Raw genomic sequence first — 17,686 nt, 5'->3', positions numbered from 1 at the left:
CTACTGCTACTGCTAGGTTACTGCTAACAAGGCTAGCCTATCCCACTACTGCTACTGCTAGGTTACTGCTAACAAGGCTAGCCTATCCCACTACTGCTACTGCTAGGTTACTGCTAACAAGGCTAGCCTATCCCACTACTGCTACTGCTAGGTTACTGCTAACAAGGCTAGCCTATCACACTACTGTTACTGCTAGGTTACTGCTAACAAGGCTAGCCTATCACATTACTGGTACTGCTAGGTTACTGCTAACAAGGCTAGCCTATCACAGTACCACTACTGCTAGGTTACTGCTAACAAGGCTAGCCTATCACACTACTGCTACTGCTAGGTTACTGCTAACAAGGCTAGCCTATCACACTACTGTTACTGCTAGGTTACTTTATATTTACTTCACCTTTATTTAACCAGGTAGGCTAGTCGAGAACAAGTTCTTATTTACAACTGCGACCTGGCCAAGATAAAGCAAAGCAGTGCGACACAAACAACAGAGTTACACATGGAATAAACTAACATACAGTCAATAATACAGTAGAAAAGTCTATATACAGTGTGTGTTAATGAGGTAAGATAAGGGAGGTAAGGCAATAAATAGGACATAGTGGCAATTTAATCACAATATACCAATTAAACACTGGAGTGATAGATGTGCAGAAGATGAATGTGCAAGTAGAGATACTGGGGGTGCAAAGGATAAAGATAAATAAATACAATATGGGGATGAGGTAGTTGGAAGGACTATTTACAGATGGGCTATGTAAAGGTGCAGTGATCTGTGAGTTGCTCTGACAGCTGGTGCTTAAAGCTAGTGAGGGAGATATGAGTCTCCAGCTTCAGTGATTTTTGCAGTTCGTTCCAGTCATTGGCAGCAGAGAACTGGAAGGAAAGGTGGCCAAATGAGGAATTGGCTTTGGGGGTGACCAGTGAAATATACCTGCTGAAGCGCGTGCTGCAGGTGGGTGCTGCTATGGTGACCAGTGAGCTGAGATAAGGCGGGGCTTTCCCTAGCAGGGTCTTGTAGATGACCTGGAGCCAGTGGGTTTGGGGACGAGTATGAAGCGAGGGCCAGCCAACGACAGTATAGAGGTCGCAGTGGTGGGTAGGATATGGGGCTTTGGTGACAAAACAGATGGCACTGTGATAGACTGCATCCAATTTGTTGAGTAGAGTGTCTCCTCCTTTGAAGAGGGGGATGATCGCGGCAGCTTTCCAATCTTTAAGAATCTTAGATGATACGAAAGAGAGGAGGAACAGGCTAATAATAGGGGTTGCAACAATTTCGGCAGATAATTTTAGAAAGAGAGGGTCCAGATTGTCTTGCCCAGCTGATTTGTAGTTGTCCAGATTTTGCAGCTCTTCAAAACATCAGCTGTCTGGATTTGGGTGAAGGATAAGCAGGGAGGGGAGGCTTGGGCCAGTTGCTGTGCGGGGTGCAGGGCTGTTGGCTGGGGTAGGGGTAGCCAGGTGGAAAGCATGACCAGCTGTAGAAAAATGCTTATTGAAATTCTCAATTTTAGTGGATTTATCGGTGGTGACAATGTTCCCTATCTTCAGTGCAGTGGGCAGCTGGGCGGAGGTGTTCTTATCCTCCATTGACTTTACAATGTCCCAGAACTTTTTTGAGTTTGTGCTACAGGATGCAAATTTAACCTTAACACTCCTAACTGCCTGTGTATATTGGTTCCTAACTTCCCTGAAAAGTTGCATATCATGGGGGCTATCCGGTGCTAATAGGATGTTTTTGTGCTGGTCAAGGGCAGGCAGGTCTGGAATGAACCAAGGGCTATATCTGTTCCTGGTTCTTAATTTTTTGGTGAGGAAAGCACTTTTAAAGAATAACCAGGCATCCTCTACTGACAGGATGAGGTCAATATCCTTCCAGGATACCTGGGCCAGGTCGATTAGAAAGGCCTGCTCGCTGAAGTGTTTTAGGGAGCGTTTGACAGTGATGAGGGGTGGTCGTTTGACCGCAGACCCATTACGGATGCACGCAAAGAGGCAGTGATCGCTGAGATCATGGTTAAAAACAGCAGAGGTGTATTTGGAAGGTCAAGTTAGTTAGGATGATATCTATGAGGGTGCCCGTGTTTAAGGATTTGGGGTTGTACCTGGTAGGATCATTGATAATTTGTGTGAGATTGAGGGCATCAAGCTTAGATTGTAGGATGGCTGGGGTGCTAAGCATGTCCCAGTTTAGGTCCCCTAGCAGCACAAGCTACTGCTAACAAGGCTAGCCTATCACAGTACTGCTACTACTATGTTACTGCTAACAATTCTCGCCTATTACAGTACTGCTACTGCTAGGTTACTGCTAACAATTCTAGCCTATCACACTACTGCTACTGCTAACAAGGCTAGCCTATCACAGTTCTGCTACTGCCAGGTTAGTGCTATTAAGGCTAGCCTATCACAGTACTGCCACTGCTAGGTTACTGCTAAAAGGCTAGCCTATCACAGTACTGCCACTGCTAGGTTACTGCTAAAAGGCTAGCCTATCACAGTGCTACTACTGCTAGGTTAAGGCTAGCCTTAATAGCACATCACAGTACTGGTACTGCTAGGTTACTGCTAACAAGGCAAGCCTATCACACTACTGCTACTGCTAGTTTAGTGCTATTAAGGCTAGCCTATGACAGTGCTGCTACTGCTAGGTTACTGCTATTAAGGCTAGCCTATCACAATACTGCTACTGCTAGGTTGATGGTATTACTCTGAGCAGACCAGTGGCTCCACAAGGTTATATTGTTGTGAGGGTAGCCTAGCGGTTAGAGCATTGGAATAGTAACCGGAAGGTTGCAAGTTCAAACCCCCGAGCTGACAAGGTACAAATCTGTCGTTCTGCCCCTGAACAAGGGAGTTAACCCACTGTTCCTAGGCCGTCATTGAAAATAAGAATTTGCTCTTAACTGACTTGCCTAGTTAAATAAAGGTAAAAAAGATAAATAAATAAAAGGGGTTGGGTCTGGTCCAATGTAACATGTTACACTGGTCTAATGGAACAGGGAGGTTGTAAACTCTACTCTGAGTTGAGTCATAGTGGCTGTCTAATGGATCAGGGAGGTTGTAAACTCTACTCTGAGTTGAGTCATAGTGGCTGTCTAATGGATCAGGGAGGTTGTAAACTCTACTCTGAGTTGAGTCATAGTGGCTGTCTAATGGATCAGGGGAGGTTGTAAACTCTACTCTGAGTTGAGTCATAGTGGCTGTCTAATGGAACAGGGAGGTTGTAAACTCTACTCTGAGTTGAGTCATAGTGGCTGTCTAATGGAACAGGGAGGTTGTAAACTCTACTCTGAGTTGAGTCATAGTGGCTGTCTAATGGATCAGGGAGGTTGTAAACTCTACTCTGAGTTGAGTCATAGTGGCTGTCTAATGGAACAGGGAGGTTGTAAACTCTACTCTGAGTTGAGTCATAGTGGCTGTCTAATGGATCAGGGAGGTTGTAAACTCTACTCTGAGTTGAGTCATAGTGGCTGTCTAATGGATCAGGGAGGTTGTAAACTCTACTCTGAGTTGAGTCATAGTGGCTGTCTAATGGATCAGGGAGGTTGTAAACTCTACTCTGAGTTGAGTCATAGTGGCTGTCTAATGGATCAGGAGGTTGTAAACTCTACTCTGAGTTGAGTCATAGTGGCTGTCTAATGGAACAGGGAGGTTGTAAACTCTACTCTGAGTTGAGTCATAGTGGCTGTCTAATGGAACAGGGAGGTTGTAAACTCTACTCTGAGTTGAGTCATAGTGGCTGTCTAATGGAACAGGGAGGTTGTAAACTCTACTCTGAGTTGAGTCATAGTGGCTGTCTAATGGAACAGGGAGGTTGTAAACTCTACTCTGAGTTGAGTCATAGTGGCTGTCTAATGGATCAGGGAGGTTGTAAACTCTACTCTGAGTTGAGTCATAGTGGCTGTCTAATGGATCAGGGAGGTTGTAAACTCTACTCTGAGTTGAGTCATAGTGGCTGTCTAATGGAACAGGGAGGTTGTAAACTCTACTCTGAGTTGAGTCATAGTGGCTGTCTAATGGAACAGGGAGGTTGTAAACTCTACTCTGAGTTGAGTCATAGTGGCTGTCTAATGGAACAGGGAGGTTGTAAACTCTACTCTGAGTTGAGTCATAGTGGCTGTCTAATGGATCAGGGAGGTTGTAAACTCTACTCTGAGTTGAGTCATAGTGGCTGTCTAATGGATCAGGGAGGTTGTAAACTCTACTCTGAGTTGAGTCATAGTGGCTGTCTAATGGAACAGGGAGGTTGTAAACTCTACTCTGAGTTGAGTCATAGTGGCTGTCTAATGGAACAGGGAGGTTGTAAACTCTACTCTGAGTTGAGTCATAGTGGCTGTCTAATGGATCAGGGAGGTTGTAAACTCTACTCTGAGTTGAGTCATAGTGGCTGTCTAATGGATCAGGGAGGTTGTAAACTCTACTCTGAGTTGAGTCATAGTGGCTGTCTAATGGAACAGGGAGGTTGTAAACTCTACTCTGAGTTGAGTCATAGTGGCTGTCTAATGGAACAGGGAGGTTGTAAACTCTACTCTGAGTTGAGTCATAGTGGCTGTCTAATGGAACAGGGAGGTTGTAAACTCTACTCTGAGTTGAGTCATAGTGGCTGTCTAATGGAACAGGGAGGTTGTAAACTCTACTCTGAGTTGAGTCATAGTGGCTGTCTAATGGAACAGGGAGGTTGTAAACTCTACTCTGAGTTGAGTCATAGTGGCTGTCTAATGGATCAGGGAGGTTGTAAACTCTACTCTGAGTTGAGTCATAGTGGCTGTCTAATGGAACAGGGAGGTTGTAAACTCTATTCTGAGTTGAGTCATAGTGGCTGTCTAATGGAACAGGGAGGTTGTAAACTCTACTCTGAGTTGAGTCATAGTGGCTGTCTAATGGATCAGGGAGGTTGTAAACTCTACTCTGAGTTGAGTCATAGTGGCTGTCTAATGGAACAGGGAGGTTGTAAACTCTACTCTGAGTTGAGTCATAGTGGCTGTCTAATGGATCAGGGAGGTTGTAAACTCTACTCTGAGTTGAGTCATAGTGGCTGTCTAATGGACACACTCTGTCCTGACATCACTACGTCTCCTGGCTGGAGAGTGATTAGACCAGACCGGCGAGGAAGAGGTGAAACACATTCAGTCACTGACTCCTCAGCATCTGGGCTGTGCAATTTAGACTGACAGACTGAAAAACAGTAATTACATAAAACTCTCTAAAGCCACAAGCAACTCAGAGCAAACTGAAGGAAACAACATTCAACTTGTTGATGATTCCTGACTGACGGCCACTGGGGATGCAATGTGCAAATCAAAGGAAAAGGAAGAACAAAAATACAGGATACCGAGAGACTGAGTTCCCCAGAGAATAGGGTGTCATATGGGACGTACCCTTAGTTCCCCAGAGAATAGGGTGTCATATGGGACGTACCCTTAGTTCCCCAGAGAATAGGGTGTCATATGGGACGTACCCTTAGTTCCCCAGAGAATTGGGTGTCATATGGGACGTACCCTTAGTTCCCCAGACAATAGGGTGTCATATGGGACGTACCCTTAGTTCCTCAGAGAATAGGGTGTCATATGGGACGTACCCTTAGTTCCCCAGAGAATAGGGTGTCATATGGGACGTACCCTTAGTTCCCCAGAGAATAGGGTGTCATATGGGACGTACCCTTAGTTCCCCAGAGAATAGGGTGTCATATGGGACGTACCCTTAGTTCCTCAGAGAATAGGGTGTCATATGGGACGTACCCTTAGTTCCCCAGAGAATAGGGTGTCATATGGGACGTACCCTTAGTTCCCCAGAGAATAGGGTGTCATATGGGACGTACCCTTAGTTCCCCAGAGAATAGGGTGTCATATGGGACGTACCCTTAGTTCCCCAGAGAATAGGGTGTCATATGGGACGTACCCTTAGTTCCCCAGAGAATAGGGTGTCATATGGGACGTACCCTTAGTTCCCCAGAGAATAGGGTGTCATATGGGACGTACCCTTAGTTCCTCAGAGAATAGGGTGTCATATGGGACGTACCCTTAGTTCCCCAGAGAATAGGGTGTCATATGGGACGTACCCTTAGTTCCCCAGAGAATAGGGTGTCATATGGGACGTACCCTTAGTTCCCCAGAGAATAGGGTGTCATATGGGACGTACCCTTAGTTCCCCAAGGAACTGACTCCCCACCCCCTCTACTGACCCTCCATCCCCTTCACTGACCCCCACCCCCTCTACTGACCCCCCACCCCTTCACTGACCCCCACCCCTCTACTGACCCCCTCTACTGACCCTCCATCTCTTTCACTGACCCCCACCCCCTCTACTGACCCCCACCCCCTCTACTGACCCCCCCACCCCTTCACTGACCCCCCCCCCCTCTACTGACCCCCACCCCCTTCACTGACCCCCACCCCCTCTACTGACCCCCCACCCCCTCTACTGACCCCCACCCCCTCTACTGACCCCACCCCTTCACTGACCCCCACCCCCTCTACTGACCCCCACCCCCTCTACTGACCCCACCCCCTCTACTGACCCCCCACCCCTCTACTGACCCCCACCCCCTCACTGACCCCCACCCCTCTACTGACCCCCCAGCCCCTACACTGACCACCCCAGCCCCTACACTGACCACCCTAGCCCCTACACTGACCACCCCAGCCCCTACACTGACCACCCCAGCCCCTACACTGACCACACTAGCCCCTACACTGACCACCCTAGCCCCTACACTGACCACCCTAGCCCCTCCACTGACCACCCTAGCCCCTCCACTGACCACCCTAGCCCCTCCACTGACCACCCTAGCCCCTACACTGACCACCCTAGCCCCTACACTGACCACCCTAGCCCCTACACTGACCACCCTAGCCCCTACACTGACCACCCTAGCCCCTCCACTGACCACCCTAGCCCCTACACTGACCACCCTAGCCCCTACACTGACCACCCTAGCCCCTCCACTGACCACCCTAGCCCCTCCACTGACCACCCTAGCCCCTACACTGACCACCCCAGCCCCTACACTGACCACCCTAGCCCCTCCACTGACCACCCTAGCCCCTACACTGACCACCCTAGCCCCTACACTGACCACCCTAGCCCCTCGACTGACCACCCTAGCCCCTACACTGACCACCCTAGCCCCTACACTGACCACACTAGCCCCTACACTGACCACCCTAGCCCCTACACTGACCACCCTAGCCCCTACACTGACCCCCCACCCCCTCTACTGACCCATACAGTCATGAGTGGAGGTAAACTGACTGTACTAAAGACAGGAGGCTGGTGGTATATTAATAGAAAAGGATGGTTCTCGTGGTAATGGAACAGAATAAGTGGAATAAGTGGAGTGTGTTTATGTAAACACAAACAGAACACAACTAAAGAGATTTATCTAGGTAATGTGTGTTTATGTAAACACAAACAGAACACAACTAAAGAGATTTATCTAGGTAATGTGTGTTTATGTAAACACAAACAGAACACAACTAAAGAGATTTATCTAGGTAATGTGTGTTTATGTAAACACAAACAGAACACAACTAAAGAGATTTATCTAGGTAATGTGTTTTTATGTAAACACAAACAGAACACAACTAAAGAGATTTATCTAGGTAATGTGTGTTTATGTAAACACAAACAGAACACAACTAAAGAGATTTATCTAGGTAATGTGTGTTTATGTAAACACAAACAGAACACAACTAAAGAGATTTATCTAGGTAATGTGTGTTTATGTAAACACAAACAGAACACAACTAAAGAGATTTATCTAGGTAATGTGTTTTTATGTAAACACAAACAGAACACAACTAAAGAGATTTATCTAGGTAATGTGTGTTTATGTAAACACAAACAGAACACAACTAAAGAGATGTATCTAGGTAATGTGTGTTTATGTAAACACAAACAGAACACAACTAAAGAGATTTATCTAGGTAATGTGTGTTTATGTAAACACAAACAGAACACAACTAAAGAGATGTATCTAGGTAATGTGTGTTTATGTAAACACAAACAGAACACAACTAAAGAGATTTATCTAGGTAATGTGTGTTTATGTAAACACAAACAGAACACAACTAAAGAGATTTATCTAGGTAATGTGTGTTTATGTAAACACAAACAGAACACAACTAAAGAGATGTATCTAGGTAATGTGTGTTTATGTAAACACAAACAGAACACAACTAAAGAGATTTATCTAGGTAATGTGTGTTTATGTAAACACAAACAGAACACAACTAAAGAGATGTATCTAGGTAATGTGTGTTTATGTAAACACAAACAGAACACAACTAAAGAGATTTATCTAGGTAATGTGTGTTTATGTAAACACAAACAGAACACAACTAAAGAGATTTATCTAGGTAATGTGTGTTTATGTAAACACAAACAGAACACAACTAAAGAGATGTATCTAGGTAATGTGTGTTTATGTAAACACAAACAGAACACAACTAAAGAGATGTATCTAGGTAATGTGTGTTTATGTAAACACACACAGAACACAACTAAAGAGATGTATCTAGGTAATGTGTTTTTATGTAAACACAAACAGAACACAACTAAAGAGATTTATGTAAACATATCTCGTTTCTGATGCCCCCCTCATCCCTGAAAACATTTCACCTACTGTTGCATAACATTAATCTAGCCATGTTGTTCAAAGCAAACGTTATCAGGAAATCATGCAGATATCTGTTGTCACCTGCTTAATTCAAAATAAAATATGAATTTTAAACTAATTAGGCATGCATGAGCAGCAGTTCTGTCCTAAATTAATTTTCAATTTGACTTGCTATGATGCTGCGTGATGTGATGCTCATTAGCATCACTGTAGACCTAACGTTTGCGTGCCAATACAAGGCTATTAAAAACAATCTTTCTATATATTTAACCTTAGCCTATAATATCACAAAGAAAAATAAAACTACCTAAATTCGAACATATAGGAAGCTAATTGGTAAATAATACAATCGCGTGTCTCTCCCCCTCGCGCTACAAAAAAAAAGAGTGTTTTCAATTATGCGCTCAAGAAAAAAGCGTGACGTCATTACAGCGGTCCAGTCCCGTCGAGTGGCTCTGAGACGCTGCAGAGGAGGGGACGCAAGGAAAGTAGAGAGCCACCAGAACTATGCAATCACAAAAACACACTCGTCTCTATGGACTGTAAAATGAAAATATCACACATCCTCCACTTGGATTGGAAGAAACAACACATGCGACTCTGATGACCAACACAATAACGGAATTCACTTTTTGGAGTTTGGGAGTTCACTCCGAAATAATCTTTTGGCGTTTCAAGCAACAGTTTGTAAATATCGCTGAGACAGAACGACTGTAAGTAGGAATTTATTTGTTTATCTCGAACATGAAACATTTTAATCTCCAACACGTAGCTATAGCTATATACGAGTTGTGTCCGTTTTTCCTTCTCCCTCGCGCACCTTCAGCTGCATCTTCAGGTGTCAATGCAAACGTAGGAAGGTTGTTTTCAAAAGTCGAACTAGTATGTTACCGGCCACAATCAATTGACAACTGTTTAATGGAAGTTACCGCCTATGTCGTGTTCCTGGTCAACGTCTATTTAATATGTCTGGATCTCACGGCAGAACACCGTGCAGCTGAATCATAACTTGATGCGCCTGTGCAGTGCCAGGAAAAGCTATTGCATTTTTACATTAGTTCAATAAATGAATCTTTGTTTTTCCATGGACAAAAAAACAACAGATGAAATGTGGGCTTTGGAAAATGGCAATAACTGTTACCTGGGTTGATCGATTTGGGCAACTTTTTTCACTTTTTCTTAGATGAATCCTTGGTAGACAAATTATTCAGAATAAAACACCTGGGTCCTGTAATCCCCCAGGCTCTATCCTGTCGTCCTGTAATCCCCCAGGCTCTATGATGTCATCCTGTAATCCCCCAGGCTCTATCCTGTCGTCCTGTAATCCTTCAGGCTCTATGCTGTCGTCCTTTAATCCTCCAGGCTCAATGCTGTCGTCCTGTAATCCCCCAGGCTCTATGATGTCATCCTGTAATCCCCCAGGCTCTATGCCGTCGTCCTGTAATCCTCCAGGCTCTATGCCGTCGTCCTGTAATCCTCCAGGCTCTATGCTGTCCTGTCGTCATGTAATCCCCCAGGCTCTATGCCGTCATCCTGTAATCCTCCAGGCTCTATGCCGTCGTCCTGTAATCCTGCAGGCTCTATGCCGTCGTCCTGTAATCCTGCAGGCTCTATGCCGTCGTCCTGTAATCCTTCAGGCTCTATGCCGTCGTCCTGTAATCCTCCAGGCTCTATGCTGTCCTGTCGTCCTGTAATCCCCCAGGCTCTATCCTGTCGTCCTGTAATCCTGCAGGCTCTATGCCGTCGTCCTGTAATCCTGCAGGCTCTATGCCGTCGTCCTGTAATCCTCCAGGCTCTATGCCGTCGTCCTGTAATCCTCCAGGCTCTATGCTGTCCTGTCGTCCTGTAATCCTCCAGGCTCTATGCTGTCCTGTCGTCCTGTAATCCTCCAGGCTCTATCCTGTCGTCCTGTAATCCTCCAGGCTCTATCCTGTCGTCCTGTAATCCTCCAGGCTCTATGCTGTCGTCCTGTAATCCTCCAGGCTCTATGCTGTCGTCCTGTAATCCTCCAGGCTCAATGCTGTCCTGTCGTACTGTAATCCTCCAGGCTCTATGCTGTCGTCCTGTAATCCTCCAGGCTCTATGCTGTCCTGTCGTACTGTAATCCTCCAGGCTCTATGCTGTCCTGTCGTCCTGTAATCCTCTAGGCTCTATGCCGTCGTCCTGTAATCCTCCAGGCTCTATGCTGTCCTGTCGTCATGTAATCCCCCAGGCTCTATGCCGTCATCCTGTAATCCTCCAGGCTCTATGCCGTCGCCCTGTAATCCTGCAGGCTCTATGCCGTCGTCCTGTAATCCTGCAGGCTCTATGCTGTCCTGTCGTCCTGTAATCCCCCAGGCTCTATCCTGTCGTCCTGTAATCCCCCAGGTTCTATGCCGTCGTCCTGTAATCCTGCAGGCTCTATGCCGTCGTCCTGTAATCCTCCAGGCTCTATGCTGTCCTGTCGTCCTGTAATCCTCCAGGCTCTATCCTGTCGTCCTGTAATCCTCCAGGCTCTATGCAGTCATCCTGGAATTCTCCAGGCTCTATGCCATCGTCCTGTAATCCCCCAGGCTCTATCCTGTCGTCCTGTAATCCTCCAGGCTCTATGCTGTCGTCATGTAATCCTCCAGGCTCTATGCTGTCCTGTCCTGTAATCCTCCAGGCTCTATGCTGTCATCCTGTAATCCTCCAGGCTCTATGCCGTCGTCCTGTAATCCCCCAGGCTCTATCCTGTCGTCCTGTAATCCTCCAGGCTCTATGCTGTCGTCCTGTAATCCTCCAGGCTCTATGCTGTCATCCTGTAATCCTCCAGGCTCTATGCTGTCGTCCTGTAATCCTACAGGCTCAATGCTGTCCTGTCGTCCTGTAATCCTCCAGGCTCTATCCTGTCGTCCTGTAATCCCCAGGCTCTATCCTGTCGTCCTGTAATCCTCCAGGCTCTATGATGTCACCCTGTAATCCCCCAGGCTCTATCCTGTCATCCTGTAATCCTTCAGGCTCTATGCTGTCGTCCTGTAATCCTCCAGGCTCTATGCTGTCGTCCTTTAATCCTCCAGGCTCAATGCTGTCCTGTCGTCCTTTAATCCTCCAGGCTCTATGCCGTCGTCCTGTAATCCTCCAGGCTCTATGCTGTCCTGTCGTACTGTAATCCTCCAGGCTCTATGCTGTCCTGTCATCCTGTAATCCTCTAGGCTCTATGCCGTCGTCCTGTAATCCTCCAGGCTCTATGCTGTCCTGTCGTCATGTAATCCCCCAGGCTCTATGCCGTCATCCTGTAATCCTCCAGGCTCTATGCCGTCGTCCTGTAATCCTGCAGGCTCTATGCCGTCGTCCTGTAATCCTGCAGGCTCTATGCCGTCGTCCTGTAATCCTTCAGGCTCTATGCCGTCGTCCTGTAATCCTCCAGGCTCTATGCTGTCCTGTCGTCCTGTAACCCCCCAGGCTCTATCCTGTCGTCCTGTAATCCTGCAGGCTCTATGCCGTCGTCCTGTAATCCTGCAGGCTCTATGCCGTCGTCCTGTAATCCTGCAGGCTCTATGCCGTCGTCCTGTAATCCTCCAGGCTCTATGCCGTCATCCTGTAATCCTCCAGGCTCTATGCTGTCCTGTCGTCCTGTAATCCTCCAGGCTCTATGCTGTCATCCCATAATCCTCCAGGCTCTATGCTGTCCTGTCGTCCTGTAATCCTCCAGGCTCTATGCTGTCCTGTCGTCCTGTAATCCTCCAGGCTCTATCCTGTCGTCCTGTAATCCTCCAGGCTCTATGATGTCGTCCTGTAATCCTCTAGGCTCTATGCTGTCGTCCTGTAATCCTCCAGGCTCAATGCTGTCCTGTCGTCCTGTAATCCTCCTGGCTCTATGCCGTCGTCCTGTAATCCTCCAGGCTCTATGCTGTCCTGTCGTACTGTAATCCTCCAGGCTCTATGCTGTCCTGTCGTACTGTAATCCTCCAGGCTCTATGCTGTCCTGTCGTCCTGTAATCCTCTAGGCTCTATGCCGTCGTCCTGTAATCCTCCAGGCTCTATGCTGTCCTGTCGTCATGTAATCCCCAGGCTCTATGCCGTCATCCTGTAATCCTCCAGGCTCTATGCCGTCGTCCTGTAATCCTGCAGGCTCTATGCCGTCGTCCTGTAATCCTGCAGGCTCTATGCCGTCGTCCTGTAATCCTGCAGGCTCTATGCCGTCGTCCTGTAATCCTCCAGGCTCTATGCTGTCCTGTCGTCCTGTAATCCCCCAGGCTCTATCCTGTCGTCCTGTAAGCCCCCAGGTTCTATGCCGTCGTCCTGTAATCCTGCAGGCTCTATGCCGTCGTCCTGTAATCGTCCAGGCTCTATGCTGTTGTCCTGTAATCCTCCAGGCTCTATGCTGTCCTGTCGTCCTGTAATCCTCCAGGCTCTATCCTGTCGTCCTGTAATCCTCCAGGCTCTATGCAGTCATCCTGGAATTCTCCAGGCTCTATGCCATCGTCCTGTAATCCTCCAGGCTCTATGCTGTCGTCCTGTAATCCTCCAGGCTCTATGCTGTCCTGTCGTCCTGTAATCCTCCAGGCTCAATGCCGTCCTGTCATCCTGTAATCCTCCAGGCTCTATGCCGTCGTCCTGTAATCCTCCAGGCTCTATGCTGTCCTGTCGTCCTGTAATCCTCCAGGCTCTATGCCGTCGTACTGTAATCCTCCAGGCTCAATGCTGTCCTGTCGTCCTGTAATCCTCCAGGCTCTATGCCGTCGTCCTGTAATCCTCCAGGCTCTATGCCGTCGTCCTGTAATCCTCCAGGCTCTATGCCGTCGTCCTGTAATCCTCCAGGCTCTATGCCGTCGTCCTGTAATCCTCCAGGCTCTATGCCGTCGTCCTGTAATCCTCCAGGCTCTATGCTGTCCTGTCGTCCTGTAATCCTCCAGGCTCTATGCCGTCGTACTGTAATCCTCCAGGCTCTATGCTGTCCTGTCGTCCTGTAATCCTCCAGGCTCTATGCCGTCGTACTGTAATCCTCCAGGCTCAATGCTGTCCTGTCGTACTGTAATCCTCCAGGCTCTATGCTGTCCTGTCGTCCTGTAATCCCCAGGCTCTATGCCGTCGTCCTGTAATCCTCCAGGCTCTATGCTGTCCTGTCGTACTGTAATCCTGCAGGCTCTATGCCGTCGTCCTGTAATCCTGCAGGCTCTATGCCAGCGTCCTGTAATTCTTCAGGCTCTATGCCATCGTCCTGTAATCCACCAGGCTCTATGCCGTCGTCCTGTAATCCACCAGGCTCTATGCCGTCGTCCTGTAATCCTCCAGGCTCTATGTCGTTGTCCTGTAATCCTCCAGGCTCTATGCTGTCGTCCTGTAATCCTCCAGGCTCTATGCTGTCGTCCTGTAATCCTCCAGGCTCTATGCTGTCGTCCTGTAATCCTCCAGGCTCTATGCTGTCGTCCTGTAATCCTCCAGGCTCTATGCCGTCATCCTGTAATCCTCCAGGCTCTATGCCGTCGTCCTGTAATCCTGCAGGCTCTATGCCGTCGTCCTGTAATCCTGCAGGCTCTATGCCGTCGTCCTGTAATCCTTCAGGCTCTATGCCGTCGTCCTGTAATCCTCCAGGCTCTATGCTGTCCTGTCGTCCTGTAATCCCCCAGGCTCTATCCTGTCGTCCTGTAATCCTGCAGGCTCTATGCCGTCGTCCTGTAATCCTGCAGGCTCTATGCCGTCGTCCTGTAATCCTCCAGGCTCTATGCCGTCGTCCTGTAATCCTCCAGGCTCTATCCTGTCGTCCTGTAATCCTCCAGGCTCTATGCTGTCCTGTCGTCCTGTAATCCTCCAGGCTCTATCCTGTCGTCCTGTAATCCTCCAGGCTCTATCCTGTCGTCCTGTAATCCTCCAGGCTCTATGCTGTCATCCTGTAATCCTCCAGGCTCTATGCTGTCGTCCTGTAATCCTCCAGGCTCAATGCTGTCCTGTCGTCCTGTAATCCTCCAGGCTCTATGCTGTCGTCCTGTAATCCTCCAGGCTCTATGCTGTCCTGTCGTACTGTAATCCTCCAGGCTCTATGCTGTCCTGTCGTCCTGTAATCCTCTAGGCTCTATGCCGTCGTCCTGTAATCCTCCAGGCTCTATGCTGTCCTGTCGTCATGTAATAATAATATAATAATAATATATGCCATTTAGCTGACGCTTTTATCCAAAGCGACTTACAGTCATGTGTGCATACATTCTACGTATGGGTGGTCCCGGGAATTGAACCCACTACCCTGGCGTTACAAGCGCCATGCTCTACCAACTGAGCCACAGAAGGATCCCCCAGGCTCTATGCCGTCATCCTGTAATCCTCCAGGCTCTATGCCGTCGCCCTGTAATCCTGCAGGCTCTATGCCGTCGTCCTGTAATCCTGCAGGCTCTATCCTGTCGTCCTGTAATCCCCCAGGTTCTATGCCGTCGTCCTGTAATCCTGCAGGCTCTATGCCGTCGTCCTGTAATCCTCCAGGCTCTATGCTGTCGTCCTGTAATCCTCCAGGCTCTATGCTGTCCTGTCGTCCTGTAATCCCCCAGGCTCTATCCTGTCGTCCTGTAATCCTCCAGGCTCTATGCAGTCATCCTGGAATTCTCCAGGCTCTATGCCATCGTCCTGTAATCCCCCAGGCTCTATCCTGTCGTCCTGTAATCCTCCAGGCTCTATGCTGTCGTCCTGTAATCCTCCAGGCTCTATGCTGTCCTGTCCTGTAATCCTCCAGGCTCTATGCTGTCATCCTGTAATCATCCAGGCTCTATGCCGTCGTCCTGTAATCCCCCAGGCTCTATCCTGTCGTCCTGTAATCCTCCAGGCTCTATGCTGTCGTCCTGTAATCCTCCAGGCTCTATGCTGTCATCCTGTAATCCTCCAGGCTCTATGCTGTCGTCCTGTAATCCTACAGGCTCAATGCTGTCCTGTCGTCCTGTAATCCTCCAGGCTCTATCCTGTCGTCCTGTAATCCCCCAGGCTCTATCCTGTCGTCCTGTAATCCTCCAGGCTCTATGATGTCACCCTGTAATCCCCAGGCTCTATCCTGTCATCCTGTAATCCTTCAGGCTCTATGCTGTCGTCATGTAATCTTCCAGGCTCTATGCTGTCGTCCTTTAATCCTCCAGGCTCAATGCTGTCCTGTCGTCCTTTAATCCTCCAGGCTCTATGCCGTCGTCCTGTAATCCTCCAGGCTCTATGCTGTCCTGTCGTACTGTAATCCTCCAGGCTCTATGCTGTCCTGTCATCCTGTAATCCTCTAGGCTCTATGCCGTCGTCCTGTAATCCTCCAGGCTCTATGCTGTCCTGTCGTCATGTAATCCCCCAGGCTCTATGCCGTCATCCTGTAATCCTCCAGGCTCTATGCCGTCGTCCTGTAATCCTGCAGGCTCTATGCCGTCGTCCTGTAATCCTGCAGGCTCTATGCCGTCGTCCTGTAATCCTTCAGGCTCTATGCCGTCGTCCTGTAATCCTCCAGGCTCTATGCTGTCCTGTCGTCCTGTAACCCCCAGGCTCTATCCTGTCGTCCTGTAATCCTGCAGGCTCTATGCCGTCGTCCTGTAATCCTGCAGGCTCTATGCCGTCGTCCTGTAATCCTGCAGGCTCTATGCCGTCGTCCTGTAATCCTCCAGGCTCTATGCCGTCGTCCTGTAATCCTCCAGGCTCTATGCTGTCCTGTCGTCCTGTAATCCTCCAGGCTCTATGCTGTCATCCCATAATCCTCCAGGCTCTATGCTGTCCTGTCGTCCTGTAATCCTCCAGGCTCTATGCTGTCCTGTCGTCCTGTAATCCTCCAGGCTCTATCCTGTCGTCCTGTAATCCTCCAGGCTCTATGATGTCGTCCTGTAATCCTCCAGGCTCTATGCTGTCGTCCTGTAATCCTCCAGGCTCAATGCTGTCCTGTCGTCCTGTAATCCTCCTGGCTCTATGCCGTCGTCCTGTAATCCTCCAGGCTCTATGCTGTCCTGTCGTACTGTAATCCTCCAGGCTCTATGCTGTCCTGTCGTACTGTAATCCTCCAGGCTCTATGCTGTCCTGTCGTCCTGTAATCCTCTAGGCTCTATGCCGTCGTCCTGTAATCCTCCAGGCTCTATGCTGTCCTGTCGTCATGTAATCCCCCAGGCTCTATGCCGTCATCCTGTAATCCTCCAGGCTCTATGCCGTCGTCCTGTAATCCTGCAGGCTCTATGCCGTCGTCCTGTAATCCTGCAGGCTCTATGCCGTCGTCCTGTAATCCTGCAGGCTCTATGCCGTCGTCCTGTAATCCTCCAGGCTCTATGCTGTCCTGTCGTCCTGTAATCCCCCAGGCTCTATCCTGTCGTCCTGTAAGCCCCCAGGTTCTATGCCGTCGTCCTGTAATCCTGCAGGCTCTATGCCGTCGTCCTGTAATCGTCCAGGCTCTATGCTGTCGTCCTGTAATCCTCCAGGCTCTATGCTGTCCTGTCGTCCTGTAATCCTCAAGGCTCTATCCTGTCGTCCTGTAATCCTCCAGGCTCTATGCAGTCATCCTGGAATTCTCCAGGCTCTATGCCATCGTCCTGTAATCCTCCAGGCTCTATGCTGTCGTCCTGTAATCCTCCAGGCTCTATGCTGTCCTGTCGTCCTGTAATCCTCCAGGCTCAATGCCGTCCTGTCATCCTGTAATCCTCCAGGCTCTATGCCGTCGTCCTGTAATCCTCCAGGCTCTATGCTGTCCTGTCGTCCTGTAAATCCTCCAGGCTCTATGCCGTCGTACTGTAATCCTCCAGGCTCAATGCTGTCCTGTCGTCCTGTAATCCTCCAGGCTCTATGCCGTCGTCCTGTAATCCTCCAGGCTCTATGCCGTCGTCCTGTAATCCTCCAGGCTCTATGCCGTCGTCCTGTAATCCTCCAGGCTCTATGCCGTCGTCCTGTAATCCTCCAGGCTCTATGCCGTCGTCCTGTAATCCTCCAGGCTCTATGCTGTCCTGTCGTCCTGTAATCCTCCAGGCTCTATGCCGTCGTACTGTAATCCTCCAGGCTCTATGCTGTCCTGTCGTCCTGTAATCCTCCAGGCTCTATGCCGTCGTACTGTAATCCTCCAGGCTCAATGCTGTCCTGTCGTACTGTAATCCTCCAGGCTCTATGCTGTCCTGTCGT

The 17,686-nt window shown here is 48.9% G+C and overlaps 1 protein-coding gene across 1 annotated transcript in view; it reads left to right on the top strand.

Annotated features, from left to right (window-relative positions):
- Positions 1 to 9,090: 9,090 nt before the first annotated feature.
- Positions 9,091 to 17,686, top strand: part of LOC127931873 (lysophosphatidic acid receptor 1-like) — a 76,678-nt gene continuing 68,082 nt past the window's right edge. Inside the window, exon 1 of the mRNA XM_052526012.1 lies at positions 9,091 to 9,333. The gene's annotated coding sequence lies outside the window, so the exon portion shown is untranslated. The remainder of the gene's footprint in view (positions 9,334 to 17,686) is intronic.

The sequence above is a fragment of the Oncorhynchus keta genome, chromosome 9 (assembly GCF_023373465.1).
Source record: "Oncorhynchus keta strain PuntledgeMale-10-30-2019 chromosome 9, Oket_V2, whole genome shotgun sequence".
Taxonomy (NCBI): domain Eukaryota; kingdom Metazoa; phylum Chordata; class Actinopteri; order Salmoniformes; family Salmonidae; genus Oncorhynchus; species Oncorhynchus keta.
This window is presented reverse-complemented; position numbering and strand designations above follow the sequence as displayed.